Genomic DNA, 26,383 nt, shown 5'->3' with positions numbered 1-26,383 from the left:
CCACCGCAGAGTCATCAGAAAACTTGACCCTCAAAGTGCTCGCCGGCTGGTCCAGATGGGCGTAGACACGATTGAGCAGATAGATGATGGCGTCCTCAGCTCCAAGACGGGGCTGGTAAGCAAAGTGAAGGGGATCCTGATGTGGTCTGACTATGGGTCGGAGCTGGTCCAGGATAAGTCTCTCCAGGGTCTTCATGATGTGGGAGGTCAATGCCACAGGCCTGTAATCCTGGGGGCCACTGGGACGTGGCGTCTTCGGTACAGGGACGAGGCATGATGTCTTCCACATCACTGGTAGCCTCTGCAGACTCAGACTCAGCATGAACAGTTTATGGAAGACTCCACAAAGCTGGGGGACACAGGGACTCCCTCCATCTGGTCCAGCAGACTTGCCTGAGTGGAGTCTCCTCATTTGCATCTGAACCTGGTCTTGAGTGAAAGTGATGGGTGGGGGAGGGGTGCCAGGATTCTCACCTGAGGCAACAGTGCTATGTGGACAGAGGCAGGCACAGTGGTGTGACTCTGGATTCCAGTCTGACTACAGGTGAGGTTGTGGGGGTGTGAGCAGTCACTGCAGTGTCAAATCTGTTGAAAATGGTGGTTGGTACCCCATGATGAACTGCCAACTTATCTAGGGTGTACCCTGAGTCTTACCGGTAGTCAGCTAGGATAGGCTACCTGATAAGGAAATGATGGACAAAGGATATCTCCTCAGCAGGTGTTCATAAAGTTTCCTCATCTTCATGAGGATCTCATGCGCAGCATCTTCCACTGGCTCGATGTGGGTGATCAGGTCTCCTTCAATATGACCCTTATGGTTATTCTGGCCAAGAAAGAGAATAGGCTGGTAGCACAGAGAATGTAGTTTTGAAACCTGCAAGAACGACAAGGAAATCTATGCAGCCAGCCTGGTTTGAAAAATTATCTTAACAGGGGATTGGTTTATAGTGTGGGCATGTATAGGCCAGGCTGATCAGTACCAACTCAGGAGGTGCAACAACATAAATATTAAATCAGTGTTTTTGTTTTTTTTCCTAGCTTTGATCTGTTACAAGGTTAAGAATTTCCTGAAATGTATCCTCTGGAATTTACAAATCATGAACAAATGAAGTTGCATATAAGAAAATTGATGCATAACAAATCATTTTTTTTTTTTTTTTTTTTTTTTTTGTAAACAAAGGGATATCTTATTCAAGACTAATATGTACAGTGCTTATCTTGGTTGTAATGATGCCATGGTTTGCCATTTTGTTAACAAAATAAGGCCTGGTGGTGTGATAAAGACACGGCGGGTCCAGAGTTTTGAGCCATTTTATTTACTGCGGCTGCAGCTCACAAGCTGCCAGCCGCACATGCATCACACCACAATAGAACTACTTGCAACTCCAATTCCCCGTGTTTTCAGACGGCGGGCACGATTGCGGATGTCATAGAATAGAATTCAACTTTATTGTCATTGCACATGTCACAGGTACAAGGCAACGAAATGCAGTTTGCATCCATCCAGAAGTGCTTTAGCCATGATATAGATATATTACAATATATATTAGCAATAATATAGATATGTAAGTATATTACAGAAATGGGTCTATTATGGTATGTTATAATGTACACGGTATGAAGGTATGTTATGAAAATGCTATAACTATAAGAATGTACAAGCTATGAACAGGATATAAATATGAAAAATATACAGAATATGAAATAATAATAAAAAAATAAAAAAAAAAAAAGGAGAAAAAAAAAAAAAAACTATACAGAAATATGAGATACAGCTATACAGAAATGGGAACTATGCAAGTTATAAACAGTTGTAGAATTATAAATTATCGTATTGTACAGAATGATTATTTACACAGAATTATACAGTAGTGCGGTTAAGATAAGTGAGATATGTGGATAATTTCTACAGAGGCTATATAAAGTGTGTGTGTGTGTGTGTGTGTGTGTGTGTGTGTGTGTGTGTGTGTGTGTGTGTGTGTGTGTGTGTGTGTGTGTGTGTGTGTGTGTCCATGAGTTTAATGTGGGTCAGATGCAGTGTTGGTCAAGTTACTTGAAAAAAGTAATCAATAACTAATTACTTTTTTGGGGAAGTAATCAGTAATCGCGTTACTTTACTGATGACTTATTTTCAAAAGTAATTAATTACTTAGTTACTTTTTAAAAACACGATTTACAACCTGAATAGATAAAGCAATAGATCTTTCAGCCCAATTCTACTTTTTCTGCATAATCCATCATACAAAATGTAATCAAATGGAAACGTCTCTTTTTAAAACTTTAAAGTTTAAACTTTTAACTTTATGCATCAAGCAAAAATGTAATTATATGCAACATTCTCTGACTGGAAGAAATTTGTTTAGCATTTTGATAGGTTTGTAACGTAAACCTGTTCGCTGGAACGTTCAGGACAATTTGCTACACAGCAAAGAACAAGACACAAGTAGGCAAAGTTCTTATGTTTCCGTGCACGGGGAGGCCTGTCTGGAGCCAAGTGTCGTTCCACCCACTTGACCTCCGTCAGACTCTCAGCCAGGTTCCCCATAGCACTCCTTTTATTGAGGTTACTTGAATATGCATAGGGTCATTAACATATGATGTATACATACACACAAAGAGTACCTTGCCTGTGGTTTTGTAAGTGCGTGCGTGCGTGCGTGCGTGTGTGTGTGTGTGAACTGCTGACCAAAAGGGTCACACAGCAGGAACAACATCCTAGGTCATAAAGAGGGTAACCTCCCCACACCCAATCTATGGTTCACCTAGATAACACAGTGAAGCCATACAAAGGGCAGGAAGTTTTACCACATCAAAAGAAGCAGATCTTCCAGATAGGATGTATCTGCAATAAAACACTATAGCCCCTCACCCAGGACCCCGAGAATCTGGGGAGGGGAGAACAAAAGAATTCCTTTCAACACACAGTTAAAGTACAAATGGTAAGAATAAAAATGACAAACATTTAACAATTCACTCTAACACATTTAAACCTATTTTCTGCACATTCCAGCACATAAAATAAAATAAAATATTTTTTTGTGTTTACACTCACTTTCAAATAGATGCAAGTAAAACACAGCAGAAAATAAATAAAATCAAAGACTAGCGGTCCTGTTGCTCTATTTTCACCTGTAAAGCAGGAGTGGGTTAGGCGGAGGTTTACCCTGGTGCAGGTGTGCCGCAGCGGTCAGTGGAAGAATCCGCGAGTTTCTCTGTGAATTTCACATTACGTTGTAGCGCACTCGGTGCTTGCTCGGAAGTTTATGGGGTTTTTTTTTTTTTCGCTGTAAAAAGAAGTTTTCTTCCCACGCACAACGGACACTAATGTTTTTGTCACTTTTTATGGAATCAAACTTAAAGTAAGGTCAGTACTTCCACGCTTTAAACGCTGCATGCTATACTCTCTCCCGCACTCGATATATTATCCATTGTTGATCTGCACACAGCTGTTGTCACGAATGTCGCACTCGCTTACGTCACTGTCATGAGACATTCTCGCAAAAAATCACGGTTTTAGTAACGCAGCGTTACTACGTGAAAGTAACGGTAATCTAATTACCGTTTTTGCAATAGTAATCCCTTACATTACTCGTTACTTGAAAAAAGTAATCAGATTACAGTAACGCGTTACTGCCCATCTCTGGTCAGATGTCAGGAGGCAGAGTTCAGGAGTCTGACAGCTGTGGGGAAGAAGCTGTTCCGGTACCTGGTGGTCTTAGTCCGGAGGCTCCTGTAGCGCCTCTCATAGGGCAGGAGGGTGAAGCCTCCATGTGATGGGTGACTGGGGTCTTTGATGATTTTCCCAGCCCTTTTCAGACACCGCTTCCTGTAGATGTCCTTTATGGCAGGAAGTGGTGCTCCGGCGATGCGCTGGGCAGTTTTCACGACCCTCTGCAATGCCTTCCGGTCCGAGGCAGAGCAGTTCCCGTACCAAACTGTTATACAGTTGGTCAGGATGCTCTCGATGGTGCAGCGATAGAAGTTCACCAGGATGTCTGAGGACAGGTGGTTCTTCCTCGGAGTCCTCAAGAAGAGGCGCTGGTGAGCCTTCTTGACCAGCTTGGAGCAGTTGGTCGTCCAGATGAGATCCTCGGAGATGTGGACTCCCAGGAACTTGAAGCTGCTCACACGCTCCACAGCCGTCCCCTTAATGTAGATGGGTGGATGTGGGTCAGCATTCCTCCTGTAGTCCACAATGAGCTCCTTGGTCTTCTCGGTGTTAAGCAGCAGGTTGTTTGTGTCGCACCACTCAGCCAGACGATCCACCTCCTCCATGTAGGTGGCCTCATCGTTGTCACTGATGAGGCCAATCACCGTGGTGTCATCTGCAAACTTAATGATGGTGTTGGAACCATCAGCAGGTCTGCAGTCATGGGTGAAGAGGGAGTAGAGGAAAGGGCTCATCACACAGCCCTGTGGTACACCGGTGTTCATTGTGATTGTTGATGAGCAGCGGTTATCCAGCCGGACATGTTGGGGGCGGTTGGTCAGGAAGTCCAGTAACCATTTGCAGATGAGGGAACTGATGCCCAGGTCTGTCAGTTTCCTGATGAGTTGTGAGGGGTGGATTGTATTGAATGCTGAACTGAAGTCTATAAACAGCATTCTGGCGTAGGTGTTGTTGTCCAGGTGTGAGAGGACAGAGTGCAGTGCGATGGAGACTGCATCCTCTGTGCTCCTGTTCTGGCAGTATGTGAATTGGTGGGGGGGAGACAGGATTTGAAGTGTGCTAGGACCAGCTGCTCTAAGCACTCAGTGATGATGGGGGTGAGTGCTACTGGGCGGTAGTCATTGAGGCTAGATGGGTTGGAGTTTTTGGGTATCGGGACGATGGAGGTGGATTTGAAGCAGGCCGGTACCACAGCGTGGGCCAAGGACAGGTTGAATATGTCTGTCAGCACTCCTGCAAGCTCCCCAGAACACGCTCTGAGAACACGACTGGGGATGCCAGGTGCGTCCGCATGGCACCGCAGTCCACGCCTCACCACAGGACTGTTTCTGTAGGTTTTGAAAATAAGCTGGTGTACACCTCAGATACTGATTTTATGTAAACAATGTTGATAGGAGAGCATAACTTCATTTAATATTTCATCCCTTAGTAAAAACATTATGCAATATCAAACATCCACAGTAACAAACTTTAAAACATCAACTAGTACATAAAAGTGTGAAACTGTCATGATTAACAAAACCAATATACACAAGTTCAACTAGTAAGGAAAAAGGATCAGTTCAGACTAAAAGGGGTATTTATCTTAAGAAAAAAGACTATTTTAAAGGCTTATCAAACATTTACCCAACTGTCTGCACTGTCTTGGATTTTTTTTTTTGTTTTTTGTTTTGTTTTTGTGGTTAATGTGATCACTCAGACAGTTTCCTGTCTGTCTTCTGCAAATCACTGTGTCCCATTAAAACCTGTTTCAACACTCGAGTTACGATTGTCTTTATACTTTACTCTATCAGAGGTCGATATAGTGTTCAGATAGCTGCTCTGCTCTGTGTTGGTACAGGGCATTGAAGATGATAAAAGTGGGTGGATTATAATCTTAAACTTAGTTACAGCACTTTCAGAAAGACCTATTGTGACAAAGTCTACTCTCCACTGCTGTGTAATCAGTTATTGTAAATCTAAATGTTATCAGGAAATGATCAGACAGCAGAAGGTTTTCAGGAAACACTGTTAAATGTTCAGTTTCTATGCCATACGTTAAAACAAGATCTAGAGTGTGATTAAAGTGGTGGGTGGGTTCTTTTACAGTTTGAGAGAAGCCAATTGAGTCTAATAACAGATTAAATGCCATGTTGAGGCTGTCATTTTTAGCATCTACATGGATGTTAAAATCACCCACAATAATTATTTTATCTGAGCTGAGCACTAAATCAGATAAAAAGTCTGAGAAATCAGAGAGAAACTCTGTGTAAGGCCCAGGTGGACGATAGATGATAACAAGTAAGACTGGTTTCTGAGTTTTACAGCTGGGGTGGACGAGGCTAAGCATCAGGCTTTCGAATGAATTAAGTCTGTCTTGGTCTTTCGTTAATTAATAGGCTGGTGTGAAAAATTGCTGCCACACCGCCCCCTCGGCCTGTGCTTCGAGGTTTCTGGTAGTTAGAATGACTCGGGGGTGTTGATTCATTTAAACTAACATACTCATCCTGCTGCAACCAGGTTTCTGTAAGGCAGAGTAAATCGATTTGTTGATCAATTATTAAGTCATGTACTAACAGAGACTTGGAGGAGAGAGACCTAATATTTAATAATCCACATTTCACTGTTTTACTCTTTGGTTCAGATGTGGATACTGTATTGTTCTTTCTTTTTGATTTTCTATGTTTAAATTGTTTATTGCTGGTTTTTAGTTTGTTTTTTGTCTGTTTGGGAGCTGACACAGTCTCAATGGAGATGGGTTTTTTGGGGGGTAGCAGGAGGAGAGAAGCTGCAGAGAGGCGTGTAACACTGCAACTCTGCTTCCTGGTCCCAACTCTGGATAGTCATATTTTGGGGGGTTTAATAAATTGGTCCATATTTCTAGAAATGAGAGCTGCTCCATCCAAAGTGGGATGGATGCCGTCTCTCCTAACAAGACCAGGTTTCCTCCAGAAGGTTTGCCAATTATCTATGAAGCCCACATCGTTTCTGGGACACCACTCAGACAGCCAGCAATTTAAGGAGAACATGCGGCTAAACATGTCACTCCTGGTCTGATTGGGCAGGGGACCAGAGAAAACTACAGAGTCCCACATTGTTTTGGCAAAGTTGCACACGATTCAATATTGATTTTAGTTTTGTTAAATGCTCAGTACTCCAGCCGAGAGGTCTTTTTCACCCCATCCTTCCCTACAGGTGCCATGGCAAACTGATGTTTCCACTCTGCAGCATGTGTGCTGAAGACCAGAATCAGCACACTGCATGCGGGCACAGTGACAGTGAGCGGGTGTTGAAAGGCACTTGGGTCTCATTTGAGCTTGAAAAAGCTGTTGAGAAAGGATACAGGGTTCTTTCTATTGACGAGGTGTGGCACTTCCCCAACAAGACTGACACATTGTTTAAAGACTACGTGAAAGCCTTTCTAAAACTCAAACAGGAAGCCTCAGGGTATCCAGAATAGATGAGTATTATGAGAAGGAGGGAATAATGCTGGATCTGGCTAAAATAAGTATAAATAAAGCTGTTCAAAACTGTAACAAGCTGTTGCTAAATTCGTTATGGGGTCGTTTCAGCATCAGGGCAAACATGCCCTCATCTAGCGACCAGTACGACGTGCGTCAGTTTTGTTTCATCTCTGATGACGTCACCATGGTGCAGTGGCGCCACTCTGATGGTAGAGCATCCCGTGTGAAGGATGTTAATGTCTTTGGCGTGTGCAGTGGTCATGGCAACCACAGACTCGTGCTGTATTGTTAGACAATTTGCAGCAGCGTGTGCTGTATTGTGACACAGATGGCGTCATTTTCACGGCACACCCTGGTGACTGGATGCCGCCTCTAGGGCTGTTTCTGGGGGATCTCACCAGCGAATTAGATTCTGGAGAGGGAGGTGTGGAGGATCACATAGTGGAATAGTCCACAAGTTTGTAGCCCATCAGACGCACACCTAGTTGCAGTGTCTGATGGTATCAGACGCGATAAAAAGAACCTTCATTTGAAGAATGAAACTGTTGTAAAGAAGATCAGCAGCAGCAGCAGCACACAGGCAGCATCAGACAACAGGCTCAGAATGAGTTGGAGAAGGAGATGCTTCAAGTGTTCCAAGAACCCGGCACAGATGTGTATGAGAAAGCTAAAAAATACTGTGATATTCTCCAAAGATACCTCACGCTCGTGAGACAAGGTGCTCGTGAAAAGAAGGTATTGTCTTTATTCCTATCCGCGCAATTTAACAGGGATGTGTAACCCCTGCCAGTGGACCTGTTTACGGTGCCGCAGGGGTGAGGGATTTTGTTGTGGAGAATGTTTTGAACATCTCTGCAGTACTGCTACGCGACGCAGCGCTAACAGCTGATCCCTACTGTAAACAAAGGATCCCTGCGCAGGGTCCCCAAATACAGGTGAAAAAAGTGGGGAAAAAACAGAGGAAAAACGACCATGACTAGCACAAAACGGTGAAACATGATTGCGGAATGGCCATCCTAGCCATTTCACTAGTGCCACCTTTTTCCGCCCCACTTTTTTTTTTTTTTTTTCTAGCCAATATGTTTTCAATTCTAAATGTTTTATTTTTATCAACAACCACACGTTGTATCTCAGGCTCATAAAACGTCCCTTTTAATATCTCTCCTGCGAGGTCCACTAGTCTGTACACTGGTGGCTGTCTCCCAATGCGTTCCTTGACTTTAAAGATCTCATCAGTGTAGGTCTGCTCATATCCTTCTCGAAAAACTCCTCTCAGTTTTGATATTTGTAAAGTGTCACCAACTTTAAATTTAAAACGCAGTTTCCTATGAGGCTTCGTTTTGTACAGCTTGTTAAAGACCAGCTTCTCATTATCCTTATTCACCTCTGTAGGGGCCATTTGGATAGACCTGTGATAAGCATTGTTATATGCTTGTGTGAGATCTGGTATGACATCTATATATCTCCGGGAGTTGGCAGATGTTAAGTACTTCTACATTCTACCCTTGAAGCTACGATTGAATCTCTCGACAATACTGCATTTAACCTCGCTAGCTGTTGAGAAATGTTTGATATTATATCGCTTCATTAGCTGTTTAAATGCTGTATTATAAAACTCTTTGCCTTCATCTGTTTGTAGTTTCATAGGGATCCTTCCCTCAGTAAGTATATCCTCGAAAGCAGCTGATACAGCAGTCCCTGTCTTGGTTGTGAGGCATCTAACCCATGCGTGTTTTGAGAATACATCTACTCATGTTAGCAGGTATCTCATATTATCATTATCTGCCACATATTCACACATGTCAACCAGAATGGCTTGAAACTGTTTGTTGAGCCCATTCACCAATTCTCTGGGAAAGTGAATCCTGACTGGAGTGTGTAAGTGTCATCTCGTTCTAAATAATGTTTGACCTGAGATAGTGGCGGTGTTACACCTGATGCCTCCCCCACCGCTATACGTAGCTTATTTAAACTGGCCAGCCAGACAGGATGGGCAGGATCATGATATATTTTATACACGGTGTTTTCCATGATCAGTGCAAGACACAAATGACTAAGATGTTGAGGTTAACACGTCTTTTTATTTAATTCACACACATTGCCAGGTTTCTCTTGGAAATGAGATTTTTACCTGGATAAATAAAGGACTAATAAGTCAATGAATACTGAACAGCATACATTAAGCCAAGTGTCTCCCAGCCCAGTAGTTTCCAATCATGTGAAACATGGCTTGTTTAACACGACGGACATAACGACTTGGTTCTAGCAGGTGTGCGATGTTGTCGTTGATGGCACATACTATATGGTGCTCTGATCTCAGCTCACACGTGTTCACTGATGGTGTATGAGTGTACAAACAGGCAAATGGCTGGGATGAATCGGTTTGTCTGGAGCCTTAGCATCACATCATCATAGTAGGTCTCGAAGAAATACTTAGGCAATTCAAGCAAGCAGCTGTGCTGCACCTGACTGGGATGGCCTGTTTGACATCCGTAACATTACACATTCCACATTACAATAACAATGACTGTATATGTCTTTGTTTAGTTTGTATGTACTTAATAATCAATTATGAATAATTTTAGGCTATAATATAGTCCAGACTGGTTGATATTTTTATCGACAGTGCATATAAAAATGTACTACATTCAAAATCAACAATTGATGGGTAAAGGTTCACCAGAGCACGACAGACAAGTCCAATCTTATCAATGGTACAACAACCATCATTATCTTTGCACATCAAGAAATCAATTGGGAGTATTCACTCCAAAATGGTATATATTTCTGGTGCACGCTATCAATCACAGGCTCAACATGAATCCTGACGTGGGCAATTTTCCTTTTGTTTTCCAAATCAACAGGAGCTAAATGGGACCTTCCATGAGTGAAGGCTAGAATTTTTACATGAGCCATTCTACAACCTAAAGTGGCCTGAATATTAAAGCAACAATCAGCAGGAACAAGATCACCAGGAACTATGTTGTCCAAAAAGCCACATTTTTCGGTTATGCATTTGTAAATGAATTTGCAAATGAATGTTTTCAGTTCTAAGACTTTGAAGTTCACTTAGCCTCAATGAAATCACCAGTCATATCAGTTTGAGTCCCTATGTTGCACAAATTACTGCTGATGTAATCACTTGTCAAATGGTTATCGTCAGTCCCAGCAGCAGGAGCAGCAGCAGCAGCAGCTTCATCCTTCAGTCTCTGCTGGGTTCTATTCAAACGACGTTTGTTGCGTGATGTCTGTGTTTCTTTGCTGACCTGTCATTCCAACAGATGGCAACCAATCTGGGTCATTCTTTTGGTAAAGTTCAGACCTTTTACCTGTAATACAAGTCAAAATCTTGATATGAATTATATTATCATCTGTCATATGTCTGTCCCTACGTTGGGTGAGTGCTGAGTGTTTTGTATATGTGTGCATGAGGGTGGGAAAGCATGTTTATGTCTGTGTGTGCCTGTTTGTCTGTGTCTATATGTCAGGTCGGGTCTTAGCTTCCACCTCCCTGGGTACTCCCAGGCCCTCCAAGTGTGGAGGCCTATCTCCCCTCACCACACTCCCTGCTGGTAACTGATGCCCTCAGGGGTTGGTGCATTGGTGGTTCTTGGTGTCCGGGGCTGGGCGCTCAGGTATGCACCGGCTCACTCCCGGTGGCTACTTGGCGGGGCCTGGTGCCTGTCGCTCGGTCAGGCCTCTTCCGGGGCAAAGGGGGCCCTCGGGCCTCCGGCCTCGGGGCCTGCAACTCTGTTCACTCTGGCACAGCTGGCTGCCGGCAGAGCCGGCGGGCACGCCAGTACAGCCCCCTCTGGCTTCTGCTCCGTGGCTACTGGGTGACCCCCTCGTCTGGGGATCTCCTCAGCCCTTCCCAGGAGGGTGGCACGGATGCCCCTCCGGTGGTACTCCTTGGGCTCTCGCACTCTGGGGCCTCTGGATGTCTGGAGCCTGGATCTCCTCCATGCCTGCTTCATGCCCTGGGGACGGGGCTATGGCCCTCCACACCCTCTAGCAGGCCGTTACATGGGGAAACCTTTTGTATACAAGCGCGTTGATCCACACAGGTGTGCACACGGGTGTTCACTGCTCGTAGACATAAACTACACCTTTCTTAGCTGCTACTTCAAAGCACATTGTGTGCTGTCTGTCCTGCGTGCTGCACAACAACTTTCAATATTTAGTATTTACTGCTGTTCACACTTAGCTAGATTAACGTGATGGTGTTGTGTTTAGTATGTTGCTCTGTTTTTGTTTGGTTTTTTTTTTGCTTGTCTTCTCTTCTTTTTCTCTCAACAGGTGATCCAGGAGATTTTTTTTTTTTTCTTTGTCTTTATAAGTGCCCTTTCTCACTGTCCCTTTTCCCTTCTGTTTTTCTTTTCCTTCCTCTCTTTCTTTCTCCCTTTCCTATCCCCCAGTCATGTCTGTCCCATCTGTAACAACTGAAAATAAAATAAATAATAACAACTAAGTTTGATCAAATGGACCAATACGGCAATGCCATGATGATCCATTTGGCAAAATAAATCCATTTGGTATCCTTGTTGGTCTTCAGACAACAATTCTGACGGCTAAAGAACCAAATGGGACAGACAAAAAAAACAAAAAACAAACAAACAAAAAAACAAAATTATATTATCATCGCACTAGAAAATATGCTAAGAACTGCTGCTATCAACAATTCACTACCTGATAAGAAATAAGCCAAACAAATTTGGATGTTGTCCAGATTTTTGCCTTGTAGATCCTGCTTCAGCTTCACTAACCACAACCGCCTCCTTTCCTCTAATAACTTTTGGCATTGTTCTCCCTGATTTGTAATAACTTGTGACAGTCTGAAAAACATTTGCAGCTTTATACGGTCTGACCGATTGGTACAGGCAAAAACACGGCAATAATTCACCATTTCCTTTCGTTCGACATTTGAAATCTATTTAAGTGCGTGTGCTTTGTTTACCTCCAGTATCTCCAATATGGCGACTTCTGGTTTGATGACACGGCAATGACTCACCGTGAAAACCCACTATAGTACCCAATGTTTTAAATGCAGGTTTGAGAGTGTACACTTTATCAAAAACCTAGTGACAGTTTACATATCTTTGCCAGTGCTCTGCTCTACCGCCTGAGCTACAGGCGGTAGCTCAGGCGATCACCTACTGATTGGAAGGTTAGCGGTTCGATCCCTGGCTCCTCCAGTCTGCATGTCAAGAATGTAGTTAGGAAGCACCCAGTATAGAGAAAATGTGTGAGTGTGGCATGTTATATAGAGCACTTTGAGTAATCTGGGAGAGTAGAAACGTGTAATATCAGAACCTGCCCATTCACTGTATGAACACAGTTTCAGTGATCATACAGACCACAATTCAATGTCCAGGCAACGAATCTGCTCTTTGATATGTGAGCAGGCTACACCACTGGTTGTTAACAAGAACAGCACATTGTTTTGCATGTTGTTAACACAGCCAAATGATGGCAAGGAAGAACTCTGAAAGTTCCAAGCAAACATTTCTTATCTGTGTTGCCTATCTGCAGAACCAGCCACTCCAGATTTTTTCACAGGTGTGGTTGAAATATTCCATGTGCATCAGTTGGCAGCTTTCATTTACTTCCATATTAGTTTGGTATAAAAAAAAATATCAAAGCAAGACTGTCACCTGCAAGTTTATCCATCTGTGAGTCAGTCCCATTGGAAAAACATCACCAACATCAGTACTTTTGTCAAACATTTAGTTTTTTGTAAATCCCATGTGAGTGATTACACAAACCGTGTACTTGTATGTATTCATAAAAATGAAGCTCCATGAGAACTACAGCCTTTCTCAGCACTGTCCTCATCATCCTTCAATAGATTATGTTACTCAGTCAGTAATTTCACTCAGGCTGCTTCTCTTACCACTGTTTAGGTTTTCTGCAGGTTTCTTTTCCAGGTATTTACCCTGCTGTGCAAACTCCATTTCTGAGAGCGTTATTGAGAGTGAGGTTATCGGCAAATCATTCAGAGGAAATTTAGTTTGGATTTTTTCACTAATTGAAGTTTGATGGGACACGTCGTTTTCAAAATTTTCAGAAGGAATTTCAGGAGAAACATCTGTTGTTTAAAATGATGTAATTTGCTTTGGTAGTTGAAATTACATATAGTGCTGGACTTTTGCATGATACAATAGTCTGCCTCACAGAAAGGATAACCCTGACACAGGCAGTACAGCTTTATATACTGAGACAATAACAAAGATTATCTTCTCCCAACATGGACGTGGTAGTCCTGCTGTCTCCTTACGAATCCTCTCCCCATTCACATCCGCTCACTTCCTCGACCTCCCATCTGCTCCTTTTCCTGGAATCAGAGACGTGGACACAAAACACGCCCTATGTAGCCTTGATTACCTAATTTTATTATTCATTGTTCTTCTACTGATTCTAAGGTCTGGTTCAGTATATCTTGTTCAGACTCCTGACCCAGAGACTTCTAGAAAACCATTATCATGTGTATGAGCACAACTGCATTGTGTATAAATAGAATAATTATTAATGAAACAGATTTATTTAATAATTTAAATCAAAAATCTAAATTTTTAACCCTAACAAACAGCAAACAAAGATATTGGTAATGATATTGTTTTATGAAAACTTTTCATGTGTCTGCTTTTGAGTCCTTTTGAAAAACAAAATTTACTCAAATTATAGAACAAAGCAGCCTTAATTTAAGAGAATAATATTAAAATAATAATATTAAAAGTAAAAGTTTTGTTTCTTCTAAAGTGAACATACAGAATGTGACACATAAAAGTAAATGTTGCCAAAGACAACCTCGTTAGTGGCGGTAACAAATTGTGCGTTTTATTTTTCCAGTACGTTAAACCAAATTCCACAACTGCTTAACAGACTGTAATGAAACCTGATCAAAGACCAACAAGTCTGACTGGATGGTTTGCTAATGCCCTGATAATTTATAGAAATGGGGGCAGCTGAACATACTGTTTAAATATTTAGTCTAAGACGTCACAAAACAGGTGCAGTTAACGATGGCTCTCCAACAGTTTGTGCGCTGTTTCATTGTGGTGATCATTTTCTTATGCAAAGGTGAGAAAGTTTTTTTTCTTCTTTAGATATTTTTGTTATTACTAAGGTTTTATCAGGGTTGGAAGAAGTACGAGATTAATTAGAGGTACAAATGTTGACTATTCTAAACCAAATGTTGCACCTGGATACAAGGAAAGAGAGAGTAACTGTATATATCAGTTTATTTTGATATATGAGTAACTGTGAGAATATTTGTGAATTATTTGATCAGGAACAACAAGGTAAAGGTTTTATGTCAAAAATAACAACAGAGGTGACGTTGATTTGGCGTTTGTCCCTAAAAGTTACAGATGTTGTTACATACTATTATTCTTTCAACTCAAATTTCTGTGTTTTCTTGTGTCCTGTCTGTGACCCAGCATTTTTGTCTTATTTATATTTTCTTTTCTTATTATATATTGAGGTAATGTTAAGTTCTACTATTATTATTATTAGTTTATCTTACTAGTGTCCTAGTCTACTTTATGTCTCTTGTAAGTTTTTTGCCTTTATTTCCTGTTCCTTCGTTTTTCTATCAGCCATAATGGGCTCGCTTTTTCTTTAAACCTCAATTGTTTTGTCCACGTCAGCATTTTGGTCCGCTGTACAAACACACCAGCCCGCCCGGCCGTGACATAAAGATTAACAAACAGGTTCATATTTACATGTTTCAACAACAGTCAGCAATAAAACCTTGTTTTTAGAGTGTGATCATTTCTTCATCTTACATATATTTGCGCTCAACTGGTTTAACTCTGTGTAGTTTCTCAGTCATCCAGGTCATGGTGGTCTAAGGAGCTTTAAATTCGTTAAAGACATTTCACCTCTCTCAGATGAGAGGAGGTGAAACATTCACCTTTTTTCAAGCTCCTTGAAAAGTTTTTTTGCTGGATTCCTACCCTGCTGATCTGAATAATCACCTGAAAATGAAAAAACAAAGACATTTGTATAAGTTCTTTTACAAGTTTTAAGCTTGATTTAACCTTTCTGTCCTTCTGTCAGCTGTACAGTAATGAGAACATATACACAGTAATCTCCACATTTGTTGCAGTGACAGAGTGCGCTGACTTATGGTTTTTCTTTACACTGTGAAATTATTTTGTGCTGTAAAATCTTCAAGTCTCCTGACATAGAGGAGGAACTATCTGTGCATCACATCTCCCAGCAGAGTGTTGCACTGATCAGTGTTATCTGTCATCTCTGAGTGGTTTTAATGTGTTTAACTGTGCTCTCTTTTCTTTTCTCAGCATGTAGCAGCAGGGCTGTGAACAGCAGCATCATCACAGAAGGTCATGATGCAGCAGCAGGAAGCTGGCCCTCATATGCTGCTGTAGTTATAGTTGGATTTCAATTTGGTGCGTCCTTAATCAACGAGCAGTGGGTGCTGACAGCTGCATCTTTCATTCCTCTGTGAGTCACTGCTGCAAGTTTACATTTTTGTTGATGAAAAAACTCAAAGAAATTGAAGACATAAAAGTAAAAAGAAAAAGGAAACTCATGACATTGCATTGTCCTGTGATAGAGAGAAAAGGTGCCATTTAAAAATAACGTTTTGTGTCCATGTGTGTGTGAAGTGACACATTGACACGGTGGGATCCAACAGTCTATCTGGGAGGCTACAGCCTGTCAGGTTCAAACCCAAATGAAGTGAGTCGGACGCTGGAGAAGATTATCTGCCATCCTGAATTCGACTTTGCAACTCTCAAGAACGACATTTGTCTTCTGAAGCTGTCGGCTCCTGTGAATTTCACAGACTACATTCAGCCGACCTGCTTAGCCTCAGAAAACAGCACTTACAACAATGAGACCAGCAGCTGGGTCATTGGTTTGGGTTATAATAGTAAGTTGTAAAACATTTATTTTCGGTTACAGCATTGTGTTGGTGTTTCTGAGGCCTAATATTTAAATTCTCTCCAATCAGATGATGGTACTTTCACCAAAACCCTGCAGGAGGCCAAAGTACCAATCGTTGGAAACAATGAGTGCAAAGGCATCTTTCAAGGGAGCTATCCCAAGATCACAGAGAACATGATCTGTGCTGGAGAAAAGGATTCATGCTTGGTGACTACAACCTTTATTTTTTATTAAAAAATATGTGGAGCTGTCTGTTGTGACAACCTCTTGTGTTAATAAGGGAGCAGCTAAAGCAGGCTTTATGTGTAAAAGTATGCATAGACTGTATTTCAATAAGGACAGATGATTAGACAGAATAAACATGATTTATTGGTGAAAAGACAGTGAAAAGGCTGAGAGATGGCAGAGGCCAGGAGAGAAGCAGAGCCTGGGTTAAGGCTCAGAGGTAAGAGCCATGATTGCACCGGGCTGCTGATAGACAACAGAACTTGTTTTTGTTTTTTTATGTAAAGGCTCATTATACTGGGCTGAATGGACTTTTGTATAAATGGCCCTATGAGAAACATGGTGTTCCACATTAAACAATGACATAAAAGCGGCTAAAGCTGTGGTAAACCGATACCTACCTGAAAAGGTCACTGTGGAATTCAGTTGAACTATGCAGTTAAACGTGACATGTTTTACTAATTCATAACTTGCTAGCAAAAAACTTGAAAGCCCTTAGTCGATGGTTACTGCAGTTCAGTGGCTTTGGCAAATACTCTGCTCAGTCAGTTTAAAGCATGACCCTGCTGATTTCTAAACAAATGAGTTTTGAGCGATTGCTGAGTGCACAGTTAACACTTTTGTAAAGAGTTCGTTATGAGTGAACATCTGTAAGGTTTGAATAGCAGAGACTTGAGGCGAGTTTCACCAGTTTTTCTGGTTACTCAAACAGAACATAACTTACTGCCAAACCTGAAAGAGGAAGATCACCTTCTGCTTAGAGGGGTGATGCAAATCATGAGAATGAACTTTAATTTACTCATGTTGGATGTATTGCTCCAGCGCCACGAGCTTAGAAGAAGGAAGATGCAGATGGTTAATTGATCATCGTTACTAGAATGACTTTTGCACAATATGAGTTTAAAGAAGTCAAAAGATTCTAAAGAAATCTAAAGAAAATACTGAGTTTTAGCCTCACAGAAAAAATGAAGGACATAATCATAATTCAAACAGAGGTCTGAAGAAGTAACAACCCAGCACACAATAGGCTAAATGAAAAATTAAGTTCTACGAGTCTCGGAAATGACCTCCACGTCTGGTTTGGGATCAACAGTGCTTTTATAAAGCAAACTTCTATGCATTTTGAAACCTTACAACCACAAACTTAAATGTTTTTTTATTTAGATTTTCTGCCACAGACCAACACAAAGTAGCACATAATTGTGAGGTGGTATGAAAATGATACAGGGTTTTTTTTTTTTTATTTATAATATTAAACAAATGGAAATCTGAAAGGTGTGACATGCCTTTGTATTCAGGACCCTTTTATTCTGATGCCTCAAAATAAAATGAAGTGCAGTCAATTGCCTTCAGAAGTGACCTAATTAGATAATAGAGTTCACTTGTGTGTAAATTAGTCACCTACACCGGCTCTGTGAAGGCCTCAGTGGTTTGTTAGAGCAGCGGTCCCCAACCCCCGGGCCTCGGACCGGTACCGGTCCGTGAGTCGTTTGGTACCGGGCCGCGAGAGTTGAGGCTCAGGTGTGAAATGTATGGTTTTCAGGGTTTTTATCGGTTTTCAGCGTTATTTTGTTATCGTTTTTATCGTTAACTCGGTTTTCCTGGGTCTTTTCACGTGTGTTATGAATAAATCTTCTTTTTTTCGGTACCGGCACTAGTTTTATTTTGTTGTATTCATCCGCGACACCTTAAAGGCCGGTCCGTGAAAATATTGTCGGGCATAAACCGGTCCGTGGCGCAAAAAGGTTGGGGACCGCTGTGTTAGAGAACAGAATACAGCCCTGCAGCTCTTCTTGTGTAACTGCCCATTTCATGTTATCTCCAACAACTCTTTGGACTGTGCTGGAGACACAGCAAACCTTGTGACGGCATGTATGGATGTGTCATCCTGGAGGAGCTGGGTTACCTTAGAAAGCAGGTTATGCCTCATGCAGCCAGCTGTGACAAGGATGTTAACAAAAAGTTAAACTAGAGGAAAATCAGTCAAGAGGATTAAGGAGAGAGAGAAGGCCTGTGTAAAATCATTCCCTCTGTGGTGTTGTCCTCTTGCTGCTTCTGCAGTGCACCTGTCGTCACATTGATGGGCTCCAAAGCAGCTGAAATGGATTCACAGTGGTTCATGTTTGCTAACTGGACAAAGTGACATTTACTGAGTGTGTGTCATACTGCGACGAGCAAGCGTTACCCAACACAAATCATTGTTTAGTAGGTGGATGTTGCTGATGGTCGACCTCTAAGAGTCTGTCACATCTGTTGTAATAACTTTCATCAATGTCTTCCCACAGTTTACTTATGGAGCACCACTCATGACCAAAAGCAGATCAGTCTGGCTCCAGAGTGGAGTTCTGAGTGTCAGTGCATGTGGTGCATTTCCTTCAGTGTTCACTCGTGTGTCCCAGTACCAGAAATGGATCAGCGACACAGTTACAGGGACACCACCAGGCTTTGTTACCTTCACCTCCCCAGATGGTTCATCACCACCCACGACTGCCCCCAATGTGTGACGGTGTGTTGCAGTGGCGAAAACCTGATCCGCCTCACTGTGTGTTCTCGTTGTGTTGCTCCATGTGTTTACATTTACTCAGGTTCAAGTACAAACATGAAGAACTCTGCCTGACATATTACTTCACAACTTTAAGAACCTTTATTCCACTTTATTTAGGGACATCAGGAGGGGTTTTTTTTTTTTTTTGCAACTTGCTTATTTTTAATTAAATTTTGTGTTGTTTACTGAAAATCATATGCAAATTAATTAAAATCTTTTCAAATAGTCTTTTGATTTTTTTTTTTGTTTTTTTTATGTTTAATACTTAAATAATTATATATATATATTTCTTGAGTTATATTTGTTTTTTCACACTTTAAATTAAAGTAGAACCAGCAGAAAATGCTTCGCACATTGTTAACAGTTGAAGTTAGGATAAATGTGTTCTTTCTAGTCTCCAGCAGCCGGTGGTTCATATTATACAGGAGACAATAGGAAGATGACACTGCTGATGATTTGCTCCGTGACCTGACGCGTTTATGGTTTAAATTTTCAGCGTCTTGTTTAATGTAACATGATGTTATCTATTAAAACATGATCCCCCATAGAGTCAGAAAGGAGCATAAAGAGGGTAAATTTTACCCCGTGACTGACAAGTCGTTAGCCTATAAGCTGCCTCGGTTTCTCAGTCACATCAGTCCCTCATATGTCATGTGTGCTATCAAAAGCTGCTTGTGATGCAAATTGGGGATCCAGAGATAACTTTCTCAAAATTGAAGTGTCTGCCAAAGAGAGCACCAATACATTAGAAGATTACAAAAGCAAACATGTCCACTAATGACCAACCATCAGCGAAAGCAATGCAGGGCAAACACACTGCTCCCTGCGTAGATTAAAGGGCACTCATCGAAATACATGGAAATTGAACATTTTTCTATTATTGGAGCAAATTACGGAAGCTTTTTTTTTTTTTTTTACTTGTGTGACCTTTTGTCACAAAGCATGTTTTACAATGCTTTGCAACTCAGGTGATAAGTATCTCCAATAAGATACTGTGGCACAACATTTAAGTTCATTTACAATTTACATTCACTGAACTGAACATGTGTATACACCCAAATGCAGGCTCTAATATTCCATGGTAATATTCCAGAACTGCCCATTGTCAGAGACATATTTGGCAGCAGATGCTGCGGGTTGGCAGTTTGTGTTAGCCTGTATTTTTCTTGGTCGATTATCATCTCTTCTCACCTCATCTGTGTGAACGTCAATAAAAACAATTAATGTTGTTGGACTTGTTTTATTTGACTGCCAATGGTACCTCTATGGAAAAAAAGTGTTTCAGAGAAGCTGAACACAACGTGGAAATTATAGTTTTACTTTTCCCAGAATGAACGTTTTAAAATACAAAGTCTTGGACACAGTGCACACAGCTCTGTTAGGAAAAATGATAATGCAACTAAGACTTCAGGCCTTTGCCTCTTCTCATGCAAAAGGCACTGCTTACGGTCAACATGTATAATTTTCCGTCAGACTCTGCAGGGTCATGGTGGACAAAGATGATAATGACACAGGAAAGAAGAGAGCTAGAGGTATGTAAAGAGAACAGATTAACACTGTGAGGCTGATTGCAGCCAAATATACATTAGTCAAATGCATGTTTCTAGTGATTTCGATGAACACCATGGGTGTGCTTAACATAACATGCAGTAACACTAATTAAATCTGACTTCCGCTTTAGCCAATTGAGCAATCGGTCACATCGGGGAGACACTCTCCCACCTTCTCCTTGGAGTATGGAATGCCAGGACTGCCATAATGAATTAATTAAATACACCATTAAATAATTAATTAAATGTGGCAATAATTAATTAAAATTGGAATTAATTAATTAAATAAATAGTTATGACACATGTAATTAATTATTGACACATATATTTATTTATTTCATTTTGGCAGTCCTGGCGCCTGGCTCTCATCATGAATTAATTTTATCTGTCAGCCTCACCCATCAAACTCAGGGGGCGGGGTTAACGCTGATCGAGTCAAAACCATTGCTTTGGCCTGGTGGCCATTGTTTTTAGCACACAACAACCAGCATGTGGAAACCATTGGAAACTAACAGAACTGAACTTTGAAAAATCCTGTTTGTGTGTCACCAAATACAGTTTTAATATTTTTTTAGAATGTAGTGGTTTAATCTTCATATGTCTGGTCGGTTTGTCAAGATACAGCCTCTTTGCAAAAGTGCTTCCATGATTTCGAAGATGTCTGCCCAGTCTCACGGCAAAGCTGGGATAGACCCGCTCGCCTCGCAAGCAATCGAGCTGTTATTACCACCGACAAAGCGCAGGCCCCGGTGCACAGCTGTAATAACCCCCGCTGACACGGACTTCTTTTACTGTTGTTACACCCATCCCTTAACCCGAGGATCACCACAACATAACCTAACAGACCTACACCTTAGTTCACAGATTCACTTTGTCTAAGGTGTATTTCTGGGATTTCACACAACTCAGGGTTCAAATCATGAATACATAATGGGCTTGGATTTACAACATTATGAATGAAATGTGCTCTATTTGGAAGCAGCCAGCCCCTCCCCTTTCGACGGGTTGTGTGTGAGACTTTAAATAATCAAACTGTAAATTATGAATTTTAAATTGTTATTGATCCCTTTACCCCTAGTCCTAAAGTGTATATTTATTTTCTTACTCTTCTTATATATTTTTTTTGTTTACTTAAGGTCGTCTCGTCTCTCTCTATACTGAACTGTATGTAACGGAGATGACAATAAAGTTTACTTTGACTTCAGCAGCAGCAGGCACACCGAGGGCTCTCGCGCTCACTTCTCGGTATAGAGTTTTGAAAAAACATCGGTGCAAATTATAAGTCTGTATCATGATGTCTGGTGTTTTCGTGTTTGTTGGTTTGTTTTTATTTTGTTTTATTTTGCGAGTTGATTATTAGATGCTGCTCCAGCCAGCCAGAGAATCCCCCGCCGCCCCGCCCTCTCCTCCCTGTGCTGCAAGCAGCAGGCGCACCTCGCAAACGGAGGGCGCCCTTACTCCCAGCAAATGGGCGATAGAAAACCGATCGGTGCCTATGACATCCCCAATATGCGCTGGCTGATGGCAGCATGATTACGAGCATTTTTTTTTTTTTTTTATTTTTTTTTTGCCGATGCCCGTGATGCCGCCCCCCACCACGATGCCGGCCGTGTCGCCCGTATCAAAACCCGCCACTGATTGGAGTGGTGATGAGGCGGAGTTCAGGATTATCCAGCTAGAGAGCTGGGCTGAAGAGGTGACAACGGCCCTCGGCACAAGGTTGGAGGAGGCGGAAAAGTCTTCAGCAAAAGAAAACTGATCTGAAATAAAGGTCATGGAGAAACAATATCTGTTTATTCAGACTGTCAGAAGGGGAAGAAACAAAGCCTGTACCACAATTAATGGATATCTTCTTTAAGACTCACCTGCAAATACCGGAGGATATTGACCTAAAAATTCAACACACACTCTGCTCTCTGGCAAGTAAACCCTTACCAGGGCCCCTCCGAGACCTGTCATCATCAACTTTCAGGAATACTCAACAAAAACTATGCTCTTGAAAGAAGTATGGAAAACGAAAATCAAAATGAGTGCAAGTTTCATTTATTTTGACCCTGAAATATAAAAAACCCCGCAAAGAATACACAGCCATAAAGAAACTGCTCAAAGATAAAGATATATATATATATATATATATATATATATATATATATATATATATATATATATATATATATAAAATATGTTTCAAATTCCATTAACAAACATTTAGGAGAAACATTTAGGAAAGGACAGCAAAAGCCAAGCTGTGAAGTCAGTTATTTAACGCTTTACCTTATTTCTGTTGCGTTTTCGGGGCCACTGTTCCATTTGTACATATTTATACTATCATGAACAATGCTGAATACTCTAAAAATAACTTTCCTAAATGTTAATGGCTTGGGTAATCCACTCAAAAGGAAAAGAGTTCTGGAGAAAATTGAAAAAGGATGGCTCACACGTGACTTTTTCACAAGAGACACATTTATCAAAATACGAACAAGCCAAATTTAAATACTCCAGATATTACAGTTCTTTCTACAGCTCCTGTAGCAATAGCAGACAAACAGGAGTAGCAACTCCTATTTCAAATCTACTAAACTTTTATCTCCTTGATGAGTTTGGTGATAAGGAGGGCAGATATTTAACTGTTAAAGAGAGGATCAATAACGTAACCATGACCACATTTGCTAATGTTTATATCCCCCCAGAATGTGATAGAAAATACTTCAAGTCATTTTTTGATGCTCAAATTACAGTGAGTACTATTCTGAATTTCACCCTGGATATGAAGAATTATAAGAGACAAAAAAAAAACAAAAAACAGAAGGACCTTAATATCTGAATATTTGATGAAACAAACTGGTATGTTCGATGTTTGGGGAGCACTCCATCCAAAAAATAGCAACTTTACCAGCTACTCACTTTTACACCAAGTTCATTCCAGACTTGATTTTTTTTTTTTTTGACGAATGCTGTTGATCGACAGAGTGTGCAATTGGTATTTCAGATATAGCAGACCATAATATGATTTCAACTGTTCAATTGTCAAGTTTTGCAAAATCAACAAAATGGAGATTAAACATAAGATTCTCGATAAAAAGACCACAATAAAGGAGTTAAACAATGAAATAAGTGATTGCATAGGAGACAACATCAACGGTTGGGTTAAGTCAATTATGGTATGGGACACAGAGCAGTGATGAGGGGTAGACTGATCTTGAGGACTGCTTACCTAAAGGGCAAAATATGATAATTTTGAAAAAGACCTGACAAATTTGTAAATTAAACTACAACAAAACAGCTAAGGTCAACTAAAAACAAAATAAAAGTATTAGTGCAAGAAGAACTGGAAAAGAGATTAAGATTCTGCAAGCATGAATAAGGCCCAAAAGCATGCTGTCCTTGAGATCATGGACACCCCGCCCCCATGTTAATTTGACGAATAACGCTGTAGAAATTCCTACAATTTTTAATGCTTACTACAAAATGTTGTACTTATGTGCGGCACCAATAGCAGAAAATGTTATTATTCAATATTTATCTTCTTTAGACCTTCCTTCTTTAGGATTAGTACAGAAGCCTTAAGGGTGTCATGGCGGGGAACTAGTGTATTTATGATGCGGACAGGGAAGGAGACGAAACTGAGTGTAAACAAAAAGCGAGCCGTTTATTATGGCTAATTAGGATGAATACAAAAAATAAAGCAAAAGGCAAACAGGGACGAAAACTAAACTAAAACCTAAACTGGGAAAAACTAGACTGTGATGACTATGAAAAAGAAATGAACACAATTCAGAACAGGAGCATGTGGGAAACTATGAGAATGAAACATGAGCATGACCTGAACGGAATCATGAATCACCTGAAACTTGACATGAAATGAAGGGAGGAAAACATACAGCCTGACAGCACCTACATCCAGTCGTACACGGGTGTTTTTTGAAAACTTAGATTTGCCTTCTTTTTCTTTTTTTTAAATCCCATCCACACGTGTAGGTTTGAAAAAATATCTCCATCCACATGTAAACACTAAAAATGAAATGTTGGCAAATCAGAAGTCTAGCCTGGGAGGGAAAGACTAAACAGGGTTTTCTATCCTCACAAAACTTTAAGTATTTCCGAAAAGTGTTTCTTTTTCTGAAAAGGCAGAGAATTGTGTTACTTTTCATCATTTCAAATATTAATAACCAAAGACAGTATTTTGGTTGGTGTAGACTCACACCTTAGAAATGAACAAATGGTAAATGGCCTGTATTTGTATAGAGCTTTACTTAATCCTTATTATCACCTGCTTTGGGCACAGCTGCTTAAAGTTGTGGCGCCCAGATTACTTACGGCTACTTCCGTGCAACTGATATAAAATGCGGTAAGATGAACACAGCTTCAACCGTCTGTTTGTTGAAAAATAGTAACGGACCGCACCGCATTTTCTTACTAGTAATGGTAACAGCATTGTAACGATAAAGAGAGTAATTAGTTAGATTACTCGTTACTGAAAAAAGTAACGCCGTTATTCCTATCACTGGTTCAGTGATCAAAAACGCTGTTTACGTGTGGACGAAAGGTGCAAATGCATAGAAAAATCTGCGTGTTTAAAAAATTTTGTTCATACGGTTAATTATTAGAGTTGCCAACCGTCCCGTAAAAAACAGAATCGTCTGGTATTCAGAGAAAATATTACGCGTTTCGTACTGAGGTGAAAAGGAACACAGTTTGTCCCGGACTTCAGCTACAATGAAAAAGACACAAAGCTGAAGCTGCACAGCTGCCTCTTCTTCTCTCATTCTCTCCTCTCCTGTTTCTACTTCAATCACGAACAGTGTTGGGAAGGTTACTTTTAAAATGTATTCCACTACAGAATACTGAATACATGCCCCAAAATGTATTCTGTAACGTATTCCGTTACGTTACTCGATGAGAGTAACGTATTCTGAATACTTTGGAATACTTAATATATTATCATGCTGTTTACAACTACGTGAATGTACTATTGCTGTGATTTATTACTGTTACTGAAGGTACGTAGTACGAAACGTAGTAAAGGGACCTCTGGCTAATACGGTGGGTTCCGTGTCGGGCTGGTAGCCGAAAATAGCTTTACTTTGTTGTCTGGGTCAACTTTGCTTGCGGGAGACAGAGAGAGGCGTTGAAAGGCTGCTCCAAGGGAACTTATTTTTTCCGGAGGAAAACACGAACACGGTGTACAGTTGAGTCTTAATAGCTTACTTACAAATGGGCTCGTCAGGCACTCTTCTTGGCTGCAGTGGTTATTATTATATTTACATACTTCCAGCTCCCGTTTTTGCTCCGTGACAGCTCGGACTTTTCCTTTCTCTCCCTCCCTCGCTCACAGACACATAACGGGTATGGCAGTCCATTCTCGCTGCAGCACGGACTACACTGCCCATCAGGCTACATGCTTTAGAGCTATGCCTGTAGCATTCTGCCTTTAGCTTAGCACAACAACAACAACAAAAAGCGCTCTCTCACCCAGGAAACACGCAGAGAGAGCGTCACCCGTAACCATGGCAACCGTAACGCTGCCGCCTGGAACAACAGAACGTAGCTGTCAAACAAACCCAAACAATCCTGACCCGCGACAATATGAAACAGGAAAGTACCGCCGTGTAATCCATTTATTTCAACAAAGTAACTGTATTCTGAATACCACCTTTTTAAACGGTAACTGTAACGGAATACAGTTACTCATATTTTGTATTCTGAATACGTAACGGCGGTACATGTATTCCGTTACTCCCCAACACTGATCACGAAACTGATCAATGATCAGCTGATCGGCTTCTCTCTTGTTTATTTATCGCCCACTTTGCGCCAGAAAGAAACCAGCGGATGTCGCATTAAACAACAGCAGCACGTTTAAGCTTGATCAGCTGTTGTTAGAATTTATTTAATATTAATTTCTAGTATCAGCTGATGTTTGCTGGAGCCACAGCTGTAAAGCTGCTGGTCATGATATCAGTTTGGTTATCTGGTGAGAAGGAAACATGAAGATGAAACCAGGAGATGTCCTTACTGAATCATCAGAGCTGAACAGGTG

Source organism: Oreochromis aureus, linkage group 3 (genome assembly GCF_013358895.1).
Source record: "Oreochromis aureus strain Israel breed Guangdong linkage group 3, ZZ_aureus, whole genome shotgun sequence".
Taxonomy (NCBI): domain Eukaryota; kingdom Metazoa; phylum Chordata; class Actinopteri; order Cichliformes; family Cichlidae; genus Oreochromis; species Oreochromis aureus.
The sequence above is the reverse complement of the archived record's forward strand: the minus strand, read 5'-3'. Positions refer to the sequence as shown.